This window comes from Rhineura floridana, chromosome 2 (genome assembly GCF_030035675.1).
Source record: "Rhineura floridana isolate rRhiFlo1 chromosome 2, rRhiFlo1.hap2, whole genome shotgun sequence".
NCBI classification, from domain to species: domain Eukaryota; kingdom Metazoa; phylum Chordata; class Lepidosauria; order Squamata; family Rhineuridae; genus Rhineura; species Rhineura floridana.
The window spans coordinates 2,788,585-2,803,962 of NC_084481.1; the positions used below are offsets into that span (position 1 = coordinate 2,788,585).

Genomic DNA, 15,378 nt, shown 5'->3' on the forward strand with positions numbered 1-15,378 from the left:
GAAATACAATACCCATTTATTTATAAGCTGTTAAAATACAACCCATTGCTTATTATCTGTTGACTCCAGAAGGTCAGCTGCAGGCCAGAGATCCTGGAGGGATGTAAGCTATTTCCTGTTTGAATATTGTAGCCTCTGCCTTTTCTTCCTTTCTCAAAACAGGAAAAGAATAAAGCATGAAACAAGGTTTTCAAGTTTAGACCTAGCAAGACATAAACAAACTTAGAAGAGAACAAAAAAATGAGGTGGAAAAACTGAAAACTCATGAAATACATGAAAACTTGGGTTGTGTTTTTGCTTTTTTTACTGCAAGCAATGATTGCTTATATGCATTTATATAATAAACAAACACAATGTTTTATTAGTGTGCATCATTCAAAGTACACCTTTAGCTAACATACCTTCAGTGCTTTTCTTTTTGGATGGCTTTGAAGCCCTAATTATCGGGACTTCAAAGTGCAGCATGGGGCTGTTTACAAAAGGGCTTTCAAACAGCCCCTTGCTGCTCTTTGAACCTCTGCTTTTCAGAGATTCAAGGAGTAAGACTGGAGAAACAATTTCCATTGAAACCACTGCTAAAATTGAGATCCCCTCCCAATTTTAACAGCAGCGTCAATGGAAACTGCTTCCCTCGTGAGGAGCAAGGTACTCCCACCGTCTGACTGTGCTTTGCTTCAGCAATCAGGACCTTACTTTAGGCCCCCAATTTAAAGCCCCACCCTTTTATATTCCTTACCTGATATTATGTGTGATGTTGGGTATAGGGCAAATGGCTGTGGCTTGCCCAGAGTGGTCTGGCATGCCAAGTTTGGCCCATGGGCCAAGGCTCCCCACCCCTGACTTAAATAAAAGGCTGACATTTCTTTGTATTCACTTTTCATTGATGTTATGTCATTGTAAACACAGGAGTTTATTATGTAAATCTACACAACATGTATCTGAAATCACTGAAAACCAGTGTAAAGTGATTGAACTGCTTTTCTGTTTTTTAAAGTTTGTGGTCAGATGTAACAAACTGGGACCATTATGTATGAACTGGACCAAGTCTCTGAGGTAGAATCAAACTGAAGGCTTTAGTGAACCAGAGTGGGAATTGAGCCTACTTTTTTGATGGATCAACTCCTTGACAGCAACAAAGAGGTTCTAAAGCAGCCTTTCCCAACCAGTGTGCCTCCAGATGTTGTTGGACCACAACTACCATCTTTCATGACCATTGGCAATGCTGGCTGAGGCTGATGGGAGTTGTGGTCCAACAACATCTGGAGGCACACTGGTTGGGAAGGGCTGATCTAAAGGCTTAATGAGGTGTTACAGGTGTGTGTGGCTGCCACTTACCCATTTATCCTCAAGTATTATTTATATGTTATGTACTGCCTTCAACTCTCAATCCTATACACCCATCTGGAGTCTCCCAAGGATTGGTATTGGGACCTGTGCTTTTTAACTTGTTCATAAATGATCTAGAGTTAGGGCTGAGCAGTGAGGTGACCAAGTTTGATGATGATACTAAATTGTTCAGGGTTCTTAAAACAAAAAGGGATTGTAAAGAGCTCCAAAAGAACCTCTCCAAACTGAGTGAATGGGTGGTAAAATGGCAAATGCAGTTCAATCTAAACAAGTATAAAGTTATGCATATTGGAGCAAAAAATCTTAATTTCACATATATGCTAATTAGGCCTGAGTTGGCAGTGACTGACCAGGAACGAGACCTTGGGGGTCATAGTGGATAGCTCGATGAAGATATCCTAGCATGCGCCAACTATGAAAAAGGCAAATTCCATACCAAGGATCATTAGGAAACATACTGAAAATAAAACTGCTGGTATCATAATGCTGTTGTATAAATCCATGATACGTCCACATTTGGAATACTGTGTACAGTTCTTGTCGCCTCACCTCAAAAGGATATTGTAGAGCAGGAAAACGTTCAGAAAAGGGCAACCAAAACGATCAAAGGGATGGAGTGACGCCCCTGTGAGGAAAGATTGCGTCATTTGGGGCTTTTTAGTTTAGAGAAAAGGCGAGCCAGAGGTGACAGAAGTATATAAAATGATTTGTGATATGGTTTTGCACTTTTGTTATCTTTAAACAGTAAATAAAAATTATTTAAAAAACAGAAAAAAGGGAAGCCGCAAGAAAACTGATTTTAAAAAGGGGAACCCAGAGGTCTTCTGTATCTTTAAAAGGTGTGCAGGGGAAAGGGAGAATTCCACCTTGTGGTTTTTCTCATTACAGGGTTGCAAGAACACCTGCACTTGGCTGACTTTCTCATCTCCTAAAGATACAGTATCTGTCCCAGGCCAGGGACCTGGCAACCCTAGTGGGGCAGGGTATCGCCAACATGTCACTCTGCTGCTGAAAGAGTTGCACTGGCTGCCCATTTGCTACCGGACCAAGTCAAGGTTCTAGTTCTGGTGTACAAAGCCCTATACAACTTGGGACCAGGATACCTGAAAGACCGTCTTACCCCTTATATGCCCAGTCGATCACTGCTCTCTGCAGGTGAGGGCCTCCTGCAGATACCATCTTATCAGGAGGTCCATTCTGCACAACATAGGAAAGGGATCTTTAGTGTAGCGGCACCTATCCTTTAGAATTCCCTCCCCTTAAATATTAGACAGGCGCCATCTCTGTTATCTTTTCAGCAACTTCTGAAGACTTTCCTTTTTCAACAAGCCTTTTAAGTAGCGACCTTATCCCAGTCTGTGTCTGTGTTGGAATTGTTTTTTAAGATGTTTTTAAAGCTTGCGTTTTTAAAAATGTTTTTAAAGATGTTTTGTTTTAATATGTTTTTGAAGATGTTTTGCTTTAATATGTTTTAATTTCTGTTTTTATTATGTTTTATAGTGTTTTTAGTGTTTTTGTTGCCCCCCTGGGCTCTCACTTGGGAGGAAGGGTGGGATATAAATTTTAATAATAATGATTCAGTAATCTTGATAGAAAAAGAAAGCAACAAGATGAAATAAAGATTATTTGTAATGGGCCCTTGAAAAAATATTTTCCAGAGTGCAGATCCTGCATCAACGTGCCTAGGGAGAGGTTTATCAGGGCAAACTGTGTGGGTTTTGGGGTGTGGTGGAAGCACCATTTGATCCTTTGCCTCAGGCAGTAAAATGCATTTGGCTGGCCCTGTTGGGTAGGGCCATCAGGAACCAGATAAAATTGCTCTCGGTTTCAGTTAAAGTTGATGAGCCACCAGCTGGTTGCTGCTGTTTTTGACATGTAAGAACCTTACCAAAATGTTATTAAAATGATTTCTTACTAATCCTGCTTTTTTGTTTGTGTGGCTGAAATACAATGCATGATATCTCAGGATAACAATACAAACACAGTCTCTGAATCCTATGTATAGAGAAGGCCCCGTTGTCTCAGACGCATGGTGAGACTGGTGCCAAATTCAAGCCATGCGTGCAACTGGCAGAGGGGTTGAATGCAGAACAAGAGATGGGGAAGAAGGAAATCTGGCTATTGCCATTTTAACTGTATGCATGGCTGCTTCTCCCTTCTATCTTAAGTGCTGCAGCCTTTTAAAGGTGAAAGGTGCAAATGGAAACTGCCATGCTACTACTGTCAGTCTCAGAACTGCTCTGTGTTTCTGTCCTAGCTCTACTGGTAGCTCCATGTCAGTGGGGCAGTGGAATCCATTCTGGGTTTTAGTCAAAAGGTGCTGAACCAATAGGAGCCACCAGCCACTGCTGCTGAAAACAAATTTGGAGAGCACACTCTGCTGCTCTCGAATCTAGACCCAGAGGTTCAGGGACAGTGTGTGTGTGTGTGGGGGGGGGCAGCAAGTGTTTCTGCTCATCTTACCACTTGCAAGGATGAGCAAAGAGGTCATGTCATCTTTGCTGCAGAGAGCAAGGACAGAATTGGCGGTTGTTTCAATCATGCTCTGAATGATTTACTTTTTTTTACAATTGGTGGCCTTTGGCTAAATAATAAAATGTTTGGACTTGGCTTTTCCTTTCGTTCCCAATAGTTCATCAAGATGATTATTGAATTTTGCAAACAAATGTAAAGGTAGCCTTGTTGGCCATTTTCCTCCCAATGCAGTATTCCTTAACAAAGGTTGAATTTCAGTGGGTGATTTTTACTGGAATAGCAGCACCATCTTGTGGGCAAAAATAATACATATTTGAATATCCCGCCCCCCACATATTTTGTTTAACTTGCTATTTTTTGTTGTTTCTTTTCCTTTTTTTAAGAAAACTTAATTTTAATCAGTAGAACCAGGGGCCTTGGAGAGGGGAAGCAGAATAAACAAAAACAATAAGGAATCTTGTGGCATCTTTAAAGACTAACAAATGTATTATGGCACAAGCTATTGTGAACTATATAGTTCATCAGATGCATGAAGTGTAATCCTTAGCTGGCACTTTAGATACAAATATCACTGCACAGAAAAAAATGTAAGTTCATTTGCCAAGAGAGGATAACACTTCATCCATCTTCTGGTGGACTGACTTATGCCAAAGGTTTCACTTTCTCTTTTGCTGCGACAATCTAACATGGCACCTCCTCCTCCTCCTCGAGTATTTGTTATGCAAGAGAAATAAATCTCTCTCTCTTCTGGGCATGTGCTAGAATTCTGCCTAATTTGGATTTGGTACCAAATTTCCCATTAATTTGCTTACTCTTTATCATTGCAGATCAAATTTTATGTAGTGATTTTCTGTGACTATTTTCGAAAACAGTTTTTTAAAAAAAAAAGATCTGCCTCTAAAATATCAATATTAAGAACAATACTTTTATCAGTATTTCCTTTCATTTATCAATATTTCCTTTCAAAATATAGATATTAATATCAATATTTTTGGTGAGGAGAAAACCCCCAGGTCAGTAAAAGCAGTGGCCAGCAGACAAAGAACAAACTCAAATTGATATTGACCTGTTAGGTCGATGGAATGCTTTCAAACAGGCACAGGCCAATGGATCCCGTCTCAGAAGTATGAGTAAAAATACTAATGGAAGAGCAGGTACCCAGAGTTATCAGCTTGCATGAACAAGCTTCCTTTTGGTTTAATTATTTTGGGGAATGGAATGGCAACCATAGAAATTTGTATTGGCTATTGTACTGAGAGAGCAAGATTGGAGGTGTGTGGGTGCATATGTTTTGCTTTCTCAACCCCTTCTATTTCACTGGCCCTTTACAGATTGTATATCCTTCAAGATGAGCATTTGTTTAAGCAGCGAAGGAGTAGTTAGCTTCAGTGCTTAAACAATTTCTTGGGTATATGTGAGGAGAATTGGCTCAGAACATATGGCAGATAACTCACATCTTCAGAGGCCAGTCTCTCTCTCTCTTTCTCTGCCTACCACCCATCTTTTAAGATTCAGGCTGAAGAGAAGCAAGCAAGGGGCCACAAGCACTGGCCAAGGGCTTCTGCTTGTTCAGTTTCCTCTACTGCCAGGATTAATAGTGCTCTGGGCGAAGAGTGCCTTCAGTGCTGCCCTAATGGTCAGCTTTGTAGGGCCACCCTGGGGCCTGTTGCAGGTTGCCATGTTGGTGGCCTTGCTGCTGCCCCTTACAAGGACCCATGCATGTATCAAGCTGGGAGCCACATGCCAGAATTTTTGCATGCGTGGACTACATGTGAGAGTTCTCGCCTGCAGGTCCTGGGATCCTTTCCCTGGGATCAAGCATAATGATAGATGTGCTTCATTTTTTCTTAAATGGGGATATGGAAAGAGGGATTGGGTTGTGCTTCTCCTGAGTATTTCCTCCAAATTCCAAACCCCTTGTGGCAAAACATCTTTCTGCTTCCTGTGACTCAATCTCACATGTCTTCTAGTTGTGGCCTGCTGCTGGCCTTCACTACTCACTTAGCAAGTACTCTTCTGTTCTGTTTCATACACAACTATGTAAAATATTTACTTCAGCATGGCCGTGGTCCCATTATATTGCAATTAGATTCAGTGTCATCTTGCACTCTTATCACAGGTTTTACTTTTAATATTTTTTGTTTTGTAGCGGTTCCTACCTTTTGTTAGTCTTCATTTTAGAATATCCATTATTTTTATCTTTAAAAATAATAAGTTTTAAATTATTTACATAGAGCTCATAGTGTTTATAGTATTTGATGTGCTAAGTGCTTGGTAACATTGCCTCAAAGTAAAGTTGTGTGCCACTGATTTTTACCTAGTGCAAATAACATTAAAGTGGAAATTGAAAAAGAAACATACACTGAAAGCTTGTTATAATGCTTCTCACTGTACAATGGACTTGGATATACTACGGGTATGACCATGTCCCCTGAGTAAAATACTGTGTACAGTACAGCAGTTTACAGATTTTCTGCCTGTTTGTCCAGATGGTTTGTTTGCTCTTACTTCAGCCTCGCGTGTTACCGTATTTTTCTGTTTGTTATACTGTGTTTTTTCGTTCTCTGTGCTCCATGTCCCTGGTGAATCCACCATTTGCTTCCGCTGAGTGCTTCTGAGTCTTTTTTCCTCTCAGTGTTCTGTTTAAAAATCTCTTCCCTGATGTCCCCATCCCTCCCGCTCTTTTCCTTCTTGCCAGTTTTTCCCTAAGGAACACTTACTGATTGAACTTTCTTCAGGTTCTTACGTTACTCTCTGGGGAGCTTTATTTTTGTTAACTTGTTTTCCCCTCTGTTTTATCTTTCCTGCTTGTTCCTTCCTGCTCTGTTCCTCTGCTGCAGTGGTGGTGGGTTTTTTGCCTCTCTAGGATCCAGTACTCGGTGGCTTTAACTCTTTCAGTGGAGTTTTCATTGTAATGTGGGGTCCCTATAATGCGGGTGCATCCATTGTCCCCCACATGTTATAATGAGCTTTTCGGTACTTTAAAGCTTACTGAAGGATGATCATTTTTGTATTTACATTTACATTTAAGAGTACAAATGATAATCCACACATCTCTTTTCTTAATGTCCTTCTCACCATTGAAAACAACAACAAATTAGCCACTACAGCAAACCCAATAATGCCCATACCTATCTAAACTGGAAATCCTGCCATCTTAAGCATATAAAGAAAAACATTGTGTATAGCTTAGCTCTGAGAATCAAACTTATTTGCAACAATGAAGATAAGTGTGGGGGGCCTTACATCAGTCCCTCTGTCATGGACAGATCACTACTTGCTGAAATTTAGACTTACAGCAGTTTTTCCCCTCTGCAAGGGTGAGGGACCTATTAAGTTGATCCACCCCCAGAGACTAATGGATCCGGATGGTTTCCAAAGGGCTCTGATAGGGCTGGCACTCCTGTCAAAACCCTGGTTGAACTGTGGAAGACAGAAATGACCTGGGCGGTTGACACAATTGCTCCTGAGTGCCCTCTCCTGTGTAGAGCTCGTACGGCTCCATGGTATACCCCAGAGCTGAGAGCAATGAAACAATATAGGAGATGGCTTGAGTGCAGATGGAGACGAACTCCTGGCGGATGCAATTACACACTGGTAAGTGCCTATGGTAAGCTATATTTAGGGGCAGTGAGGGCAGCAAAAAAAAATATTTTGCTGCCACTATGAAATCATAAATTTGCCACCCAGCGGAGCTCTTCAGAATTGTCCGGGGACTATTACACGCTGTCCCCAAGGACATGGTAGAACCATCTGAGGCCCGCTGTAATGAATCTGCTAGGCACTTCCAGGATAAAATCTTTAGCATCCACCAGGACTTAGACTCCAGTGTTATAGCAGGTGAATCAAGTGAGGTATCCAGAGCACAGTCTTGTCCCAATTTCTTGGATGAGTTTCAGTTGGTACAGTTTAAGGACGTTGACAAGGTGCTTGGACAGGTTCGTGCAACCACTTCTGTGCTGGATCCTTGCCCTTCTTGGCTAATAAAAGCTAGCAGGGATGGAACAGCCGGCTGGGAGAGGGAAGTGATTAATGCCTCTCTGTGAGAAGGGGTGGTCCCTGGCTGCCTGAAAGAGGTGGTAGTGAGACCACTCTTGAAGAGATCCTCCCTGGACCCAGAAAATCTAAATAATTATAGGCTGGTGGTAAATGTTCCATTCCTGGGCAAGGTCCTTGAGTGAGTGGTGGCAGGCCAGCTCCAGACACTCTTGGATGAGACCAATTATCTGGATCCATTTCAGTCAGGTTTCAGGCCTGTTATTGGCACGGAAACAGCCTTGGCCACTCTGTATGATGACCTCTTTCGGGAGAGAGACAGGGAGAGTGTGACTCTGTTGATTCTCCTTCATCTCTCAGCGGCTTTCGATACCATCGACCATGGTATCCTTCTGTGAAGACTGGCTGAGTTGGGAGTGGGAGGGACTGCATGGCAGTGGTTCCACTCCTACTTGGCAGGTCGCCTCCAGAAGGTGGTGCTTTGGGAACATTACTCGGCACCCTGGACTCTCCAGTATGGGGTTCCGCAGGGGTCAGTTCTGTCCCCCATGCTGTTCAACATCTACATGAAACTGCTGCGTGTGGTCATCTGGAGCTTTGGAGTGTGTTGCCATCATTATGCTGATGACACGCAGCTCTGTTTCTCCTTTTCATCTACTTCAGGTGAGGCTGTCAATGTGCTGAACCGGTGTGTCACTGCGACAATGGACTGGATGAGGGCTAAGAAACTGAGGCTCAGTCCAGACAAGACTGAGATGCTGCTAGTGGGTGGTTCTTCTGACCGGATGGTGGATGTTCAACCTGTTCTGGATGGGGTTGCACTTCCCTGAAGGAGCAGGTTCGTAGCTTGGGGGTTCTCCTAGAACCATCTCTGTCACTTGAGGCTCAGGTAGTCTCGGTGGCACGGAGTGCCTTCTGCCATCTTCGGTTGGTGGCCCAGCTATGCCCCTATCTGGACAGGGATAACCTGGCTTCAGTTGTCCATGCTCTGGTAACCTCCAAGTTAGATTACTGCAATGCATTCTATGTGGGGCTGCCTTTGAAGATGGTTTGGAAACTGCAGCTTGTGCAAAATGCAGTGGCCAGATTGGTAACAGGGACCAGACGGTTCGAACATATAAAACCGATTCTGGCCCGCTTGCATTGGCTGCCTGTATGTTTCCGAGCTTGATTCAAAGTGCTGGTTTTGACCTATAAAGCCTTACATGGCTTGGGACCACAATACCTAATGGAACGCCTCTCCTGACATGAACCCACCCCCGTACACTACACTCAACATTTAAGGCCCTCCTCCGGTGCCTCCTCCAGGGGAAGCTGGGAGTCTGGCAACAAGGTAGAGGGCCTTCTCAGTGGTGGCCCCCAAATTATGGAATGATTTTTCTGATGAGGTGCTCCTGGCGCCAACACTGTTATCTTTTTGGTGCCAGGTCAAGACTTTCCTCTTCTCCCAGGCATTTTAGCATGTGTTTTTAAATGGTTTTTTAAAAAGTCTTCTTAAATTTGTATATTTGTATATTTGTTTTTAATCGTTGTAAACCGCCCAGAGATTTTCAGCTATGGGGTGGTATACAGATGTAATAAATAATAATAATTCACTAATTGGCAAAAAAAACCTTGTGGTTTAAGAATGTACCTATAGCCCACAGATATTTCTATCAAACTTTAAAAAGCAGGGAAATTGGGCAGCTATAGTGAATGCACCAGGGGAGCAGGAGACCTGGCCTCCTCTCTGAGATATTGGACTGCCCTACAAATTGGTCAAAATGCAAACACAATTTGGGTTGGTCTTTCACAGTCCAATCCACTTCCTGTGTAGCTTGGAAGAATTTGGTAACATGTGCCTCTGAGCATATGGTGAGTGGTGGCAACACCTGCAATCTCCAAAGATAGAGAATTATATTTTTGTATGTTTGTTGGTGTTCTTCTTACTTTGCTTCTTTTCTGTGTTACTACTGTTTGTACAGAGAATCTAAACTAGAACATTTTATTTTCCTCATTATTCATCCGAGAAATCTGTGTCAATTTTATTTTTATTAATTTCAAAGCCTTTTTAGTCGTCAGTGTCATGTGATGGTGAAGACAGCCTTTTGTGTTTCAAATTGGAGGTTATGTTCTATTTCTATTTTGGGTGCTTTAACAGTTGAATCTGAAACTGTAGTTTGATGTAAAATCAGACTAATTCTAATATGTTGCTATTTCAGGAATGACTCTAGCTGTTGGGAAAAAGAGGATGCATGTTTTCAGCCTGCTATGTTTAAACCACTTCATTTAAGGCAAGGTAGGCACGGTCAATTAAAAACATAGAGCACACCTAGCATTTTGTTAGAATATATTTCACCTCCCACTGTTTTATCTTGTGCAAATTGACACACTGCTGAGGTCCACTGGAGACTATTCTGCAGAAGTCAGTGCCATTATTATGTTTGGAGTTTTTTTAGTGTAAATTTTACAAAGTGTTGCTGTACTACACATATTTGCAGAAATAGAAACAAAAGAAAATGATTTCCTATAGGAAACTTCACTAAAATTGCAAAGGAAATCAGACATATTCAAAGTGACCATCTCAACAATATCAACTGTCTGAATAATGTTGCTTCCTCCCGGCTAAAACAAGATCAGCACAGCACATGTCTTGTTTCTGTTATTTGGGCTGATTGCAGGTGTTGCCACCACTCACCATATGCTCAGAGGCACATGTTACCAAATTCTTCCAAGCTACACAGGAAGTGGATTGGACTGTGAAAGACCAACCCAAATTGTGTTTGCGTTTTGACCAATTTGTAGGGCAGTCCAATATCTCAGAGAGGAGTTCAGATCTCCTGCTCCCCTGGTGCATTCACTATAGCTGCCCAATTTCCCTGCTTTTTAAAGTTTGATAGAAATATCTGTGGGCTATAGGTACATTCTTAAACCGCAAGGTTTTTTTGCCAATTAGTGAATTTCCCTGCTTTTTAATCCGGGAGGTAAGAGATGGGATCCTGTGCAAATTAGCACCAGCAGTAACAGAAATAGTTCAGCAGTGTATTTTAAATTTATTTATTTATTTATTTCATTAAACTTATAGACCGCCCCATAGCCGAAGCTCTCTGGGCGGTTAACAAGAACAAGAACACATAAAAACATAATAGCATATAACACATTAAACGCAATTAAAATTCAAAATTATTAAATTAAACAATTCCAATACATACATACAAACATGATTAAAATGATTAAAATGCCTGGGCGAAGAGGAAAGTTTTAACCTGGCATCGAAAAGATATTAACATTGGCGCCAGGCGTATCTGCTCTGGGAGGTTGTTCCACAGTTCGGGGGCCACCACTGAAAAAGCCCTTTTCTGTGTTGCCGCCCTCCGAGCTTCCCTATAAGTCGGGACTCGGAGGAGGGTCTTTGATGATGAGCGTAGTGTACGGGCAGGTTCATATCGGGAGAGGTGTTCCAACAGGTATTGTGGTCCTGTGCCGTGTAAGGCTTTGTAGGTTAAAACCAGCACTTTGAACCGGGCCCGGAAACATATAGGCAGCCAATGCAGGCGGGCCAGAATCGGTGTAATGTGGTCGGACCGTCTAGTCCCCGTTAACAATCTGGCCGCTGCATTCTGCACAAGCTGCAGTTTCCGAACCGTCTTCAAAGGCAGCCCCACATAGAGCGCATTGCAGTAGTCTAATTTCGAGGTTACCAGCGCATGAACTACGGAGGCGAGGTTCTATAACATTCTATAAAATGTTATATTACCATCAAGAATGCCTTTATCTTTACAGGAGGGTCATGGCTTAGTGGCAGAGAACATGCTTTGTATGCAAAAGTCCCCACATTCAATACCCAGCGTCTCCAATTAGGGCTGGGAGAGATCCTTATCTGAAATCTTGTCAGTCAATACTGAGCTAGGGACGTCTATTGTTCAGTGAACGTAACACCTTCTGAGGGGATATCCAGATATTATTGATTGCAACATCCACCGAGCATCTATTCTGTCCAGAGAAAACCTCTTCTATCATGAGATGTCAAAGGACAAAGAACAACGGATTCCATTTGTGGTAGATTTCTATCTAGCATCTCCTAACTATCATTGACCAATCAGGGAGAGCTGCCCATTTCTAGCAAACTCTGAACATCTTGGTAGAGTCATCAACAAGCCTTCTGTTGTAGCATTTCACCAGTCTCCTAATTTGTGCAGACTGTTAGTGAGAGCTGTGCTTAAGCCACCTGTCACCAATCCTGGGTCTCATCCTTGTCACTCCAAATGCTGTATCACCTGTGTGTACCTCAGGGAGACAGCTATTTTCAAAAGCACCAGGAGAGGCAAAACATATTACATCAAACAGAATATCACCTGCAGGTTCTGCAATATAATTTATGTCATTGAATGCAAAAGACCAGGATGTCATATCCAATACGAAGAAAAAACCACAACTGATCTACTCACATCTTCAGAAACAACAAATTGGCAATCTTGACCAAAAAAAATGGAGCAACCAGTTGCAAAACCTTTGAACATTGTGGGCCACAGTCTGTTGGACTTTTCTATAACAGCTATAGAGATGCCAACAGATCCATCAGCACTGACTGGGAGGGAGAACTTTTGGATATACTCTCTGGACACATTGGCACCACATAGCCTGAACCTGGAGGACAGTACCAACATCACTTAGCTTCTGCAAGTGAAGCCCCTCTGCGCAGTCCATCCTCAAAGCTCTGTAACTGCCACCTTGGTAACAGCATTTGTGTGTTAGCAGCTGATGAAGGTGGAAGCCAAAATGTTTTGGTATTACAATAAAAACCTCTGTTTTGTTAATCACAGTTATGTGTGTGTGTATATATGTGTGTGTGTGTACATATATAATATTTTTTAAATAAGAGACAAATCCTTACTGGGGGTTTTCCTCCTCGCCCCCATCTTGCAAATGTGTCTTATATCCTATGAGGCTATTATGTTTGCATGATACTGACTGAGTTGAGGTTAAAAAATAAAATCATACATTCTCTCCTTGCCTTCCACCCAATTATTTTTTAAAACATTTTGCTTGATAAACAGTAATGGAAAACTCGAACTTGCTCACAGCTTTGTTGCATTTTGGCTGGTCTTCATAAAGATATAATAAAGATATAATGATATTTTAAACTAGAAAGCGAGAATACCAGGGAGAAGGGTTCTAGCTTAACTCTTCTTCTGCTATGTTAGTTTTCTGTATGCAGGGAATTTTTGTGTACAGAAGAATGTTCAGTCATGTTAGCATGAAGTGGTGCAACCCAGGCACAGGTTTACCATGCCTGTGAGAACTCAATCATGGACTCCACAAGAGGAGAGAAGATGATAAATCTCTTGAGTGTTCATTACAGACTCCTTTGTAGCCTAATGTAGGGTAAGCTATAAGTGGTGGTGTTGGGCCCAGTTTTAGCAATAAAAGAACCACTCCTTCCTTGTCCAACAACAATAGCCTAGAGATCGTAGAGCTCATCTCTCCCCCACTAGTGCTTGTCTTGATATTTTGGTATAAAATAATTGTTTCTAGTGGCTAGAGTTAATACTTGAAGTAATACATTATCACAGAAAAAGTCTGCTAGGAAGATAGCTGTGTCCATTTCTGGACTGGGATAGCCTGACCATTGTTGTCCATGCACTGGTAACCTCCAGGCTGGATTACTGCAATGTGCTCTATGTGGGGCTGCCCTTGAGGTTGATCCGGAAGCTGCAGCTTGTGCAAAATGCATTGGCGAGACTGCTCACTGGGGCAGGGTATTGCCAACATGTCACTCCACTGCTGAAAGAACTGCACTTGCTGCCCATTTGCTACCGGGCCAAGTTCAAGGTTCTAGTTTTGGTGTACAAAGCCCTATACAGCTTGGGACCAGGATACCTGAAAGACCGTCTTATCTCTTATATACCCAGTAGATCACTGTGCTGTGGAGGTGAGGGCCTCCTGCAGATACCATCTTATCAGGAGGTCCATTCTGCACAACATAGGAAAGGGACCTTTAGTGTGACGGCACCTACCCTGTGGAATTCCCTCCCTTTGAATATTAGACAGGCGCCATCTCTGTTATCTTTTTGGTGCCTATTAAAGACCTTCCTCTTTCAACAAGCCTTTTAAGTTGAGATGTTATCCCAGTCTGCATTTGTGTTGGAATTGCTTTTTAATATGTTTTTAAACCTTTTTAAAAAGCAATATGTTTTTAACCTTTTTTTAAAGATGTCTTCAAAGCTTTTAAAAATGTTTTTAAAGATGTTTTGTTTTAATGTTTTTTAAAGTCTGTTTTTATGATGTTTTAAAGTGTTTTTAGTGCTTTTGTTTGCCATCCTGGGCTTCTGCTGGGAGGAAGGGCAGGATATAAATAATAAATAAATAAATAAAAATAGTCACCACACAAACTTGACTCTGATTAATTAATTCATTCAATATGTGCAGCTTTCTCCTTTAGATTCTGAAAATACTTTGTTTTTTCCCAGGTTGCAAGACCTGTGTGGGCTTTTAGACTGAGAGAAGGTAAGCAATCACTAAGTACTTTTAAAAATTATGTTAAGATTTTACTGTAGTTTTTGTTTTTCCAGCAGTCAGCCTTCACTCTTGGTAGGTAGGTTTGGCAACTTGATTTGGCAGATCAGTAGCTAACATCAACATTGGCAGTTTCTAGGGTTAGGATTGCTAGTCTTGTTTTGTTATGCGCTCTGTCTTTAGGCAGCTAGATTAGGTAGCAGAAATTATCATGTATAAATGGATTTTGGCCTTGCCAACCAACATTTTGAGGAATGCAGAACCTTTCCCACACTTGGAAATAAGGATGGGGGAGAAATTCAGTCAGTTCATATTTAAAGGTGGACTTACCGAATTTGCACTTTCTGGAACAATACACAGCAGTCCTTTGAGATTTGCACTTCTCTGAATTTTGTAGTGTAGCTCCTCAACCAAGTAACATATACAAAATGCATGTACTAGGGTACCATGTGCATATATTAGTGAAAATAACATACAAAAACACATTACGTTAGGGAAATCGTTTTGCAAAAATGTGTATATTTGAAGAAAATGCTAATGAATATTCGTGAGGACCCCCCCCCCATTTGCAAACTGTTGGGCAACTGACTTAAGACTGGAAAAATGAAAAACAGAGAAACAGAAACTGACATAATTACCTGCCTCCCATGAGAAGACCCTGGCATTCCAGGAAGCATGGCATACTGGAGTTGCATGGAGCTTCTTTTTTTAAAAGTTAAAGGAAGAGCTCAACATCCACTCTGACTGTCAGCCCAGCAGGGTTGGGGCGTCCCATTTTTTAACCCAGTACTATGAAGGCATTCTCATGAAGCACCTACACTCACTCATGGTACAGGACACGAACAAAGCAGTGGGTCATGCTGGAGTCCTCAACATATAAAGTGTGTCCATGTTCAAGATGCCTTATGTAAAGCAAAAATTAACTAACGTAAAGCTCACTGAACAAGTGAACATAGCTCCTTACGGAAAAGCAGTCAAGACAAACTGATGGTGGGGATCTTGCCACTGATCCCACTGGTCTCCCACCCAGATTTAGGCACTGTGACCTTGGGGCACTAAAGAAAA

The 15,378-nt window shown here is 41.8% G+C and overlaps 1 protein-coding gene across 8 annotated transcripts in view; it reads left to right on the top strand.

Annotated features, from left to right (window-relative positions):
• ADARB1 (adenosine deaminase RNA specific B1) overlaps positions 1-15,378 on the top strand; it is an 84,280-nt gene that overhangs the window by 17,601 nt on the left and 51,301 nt on the right. For 4 of the 8 annotated variants that reach the window (XM_061607620.1, XM_061607618.1, XM_061607625.1 and 1 more), the window contains 2 exons: positions 10,020-10,096; positions 14,268-14,304. The gene's annotated coding sequence lies outside the window, so the exon portion shown is untranslated. The remainder of the gene's footprint in view (positions 1-10,019; positions 10,097-14,267; positions 14,305-15,378) is intronic. The other 4 variants (XM_061607621.1, XM_061607619.1, XM_061607623.1 and 1 more) reach the window with 1 other exon arrangement.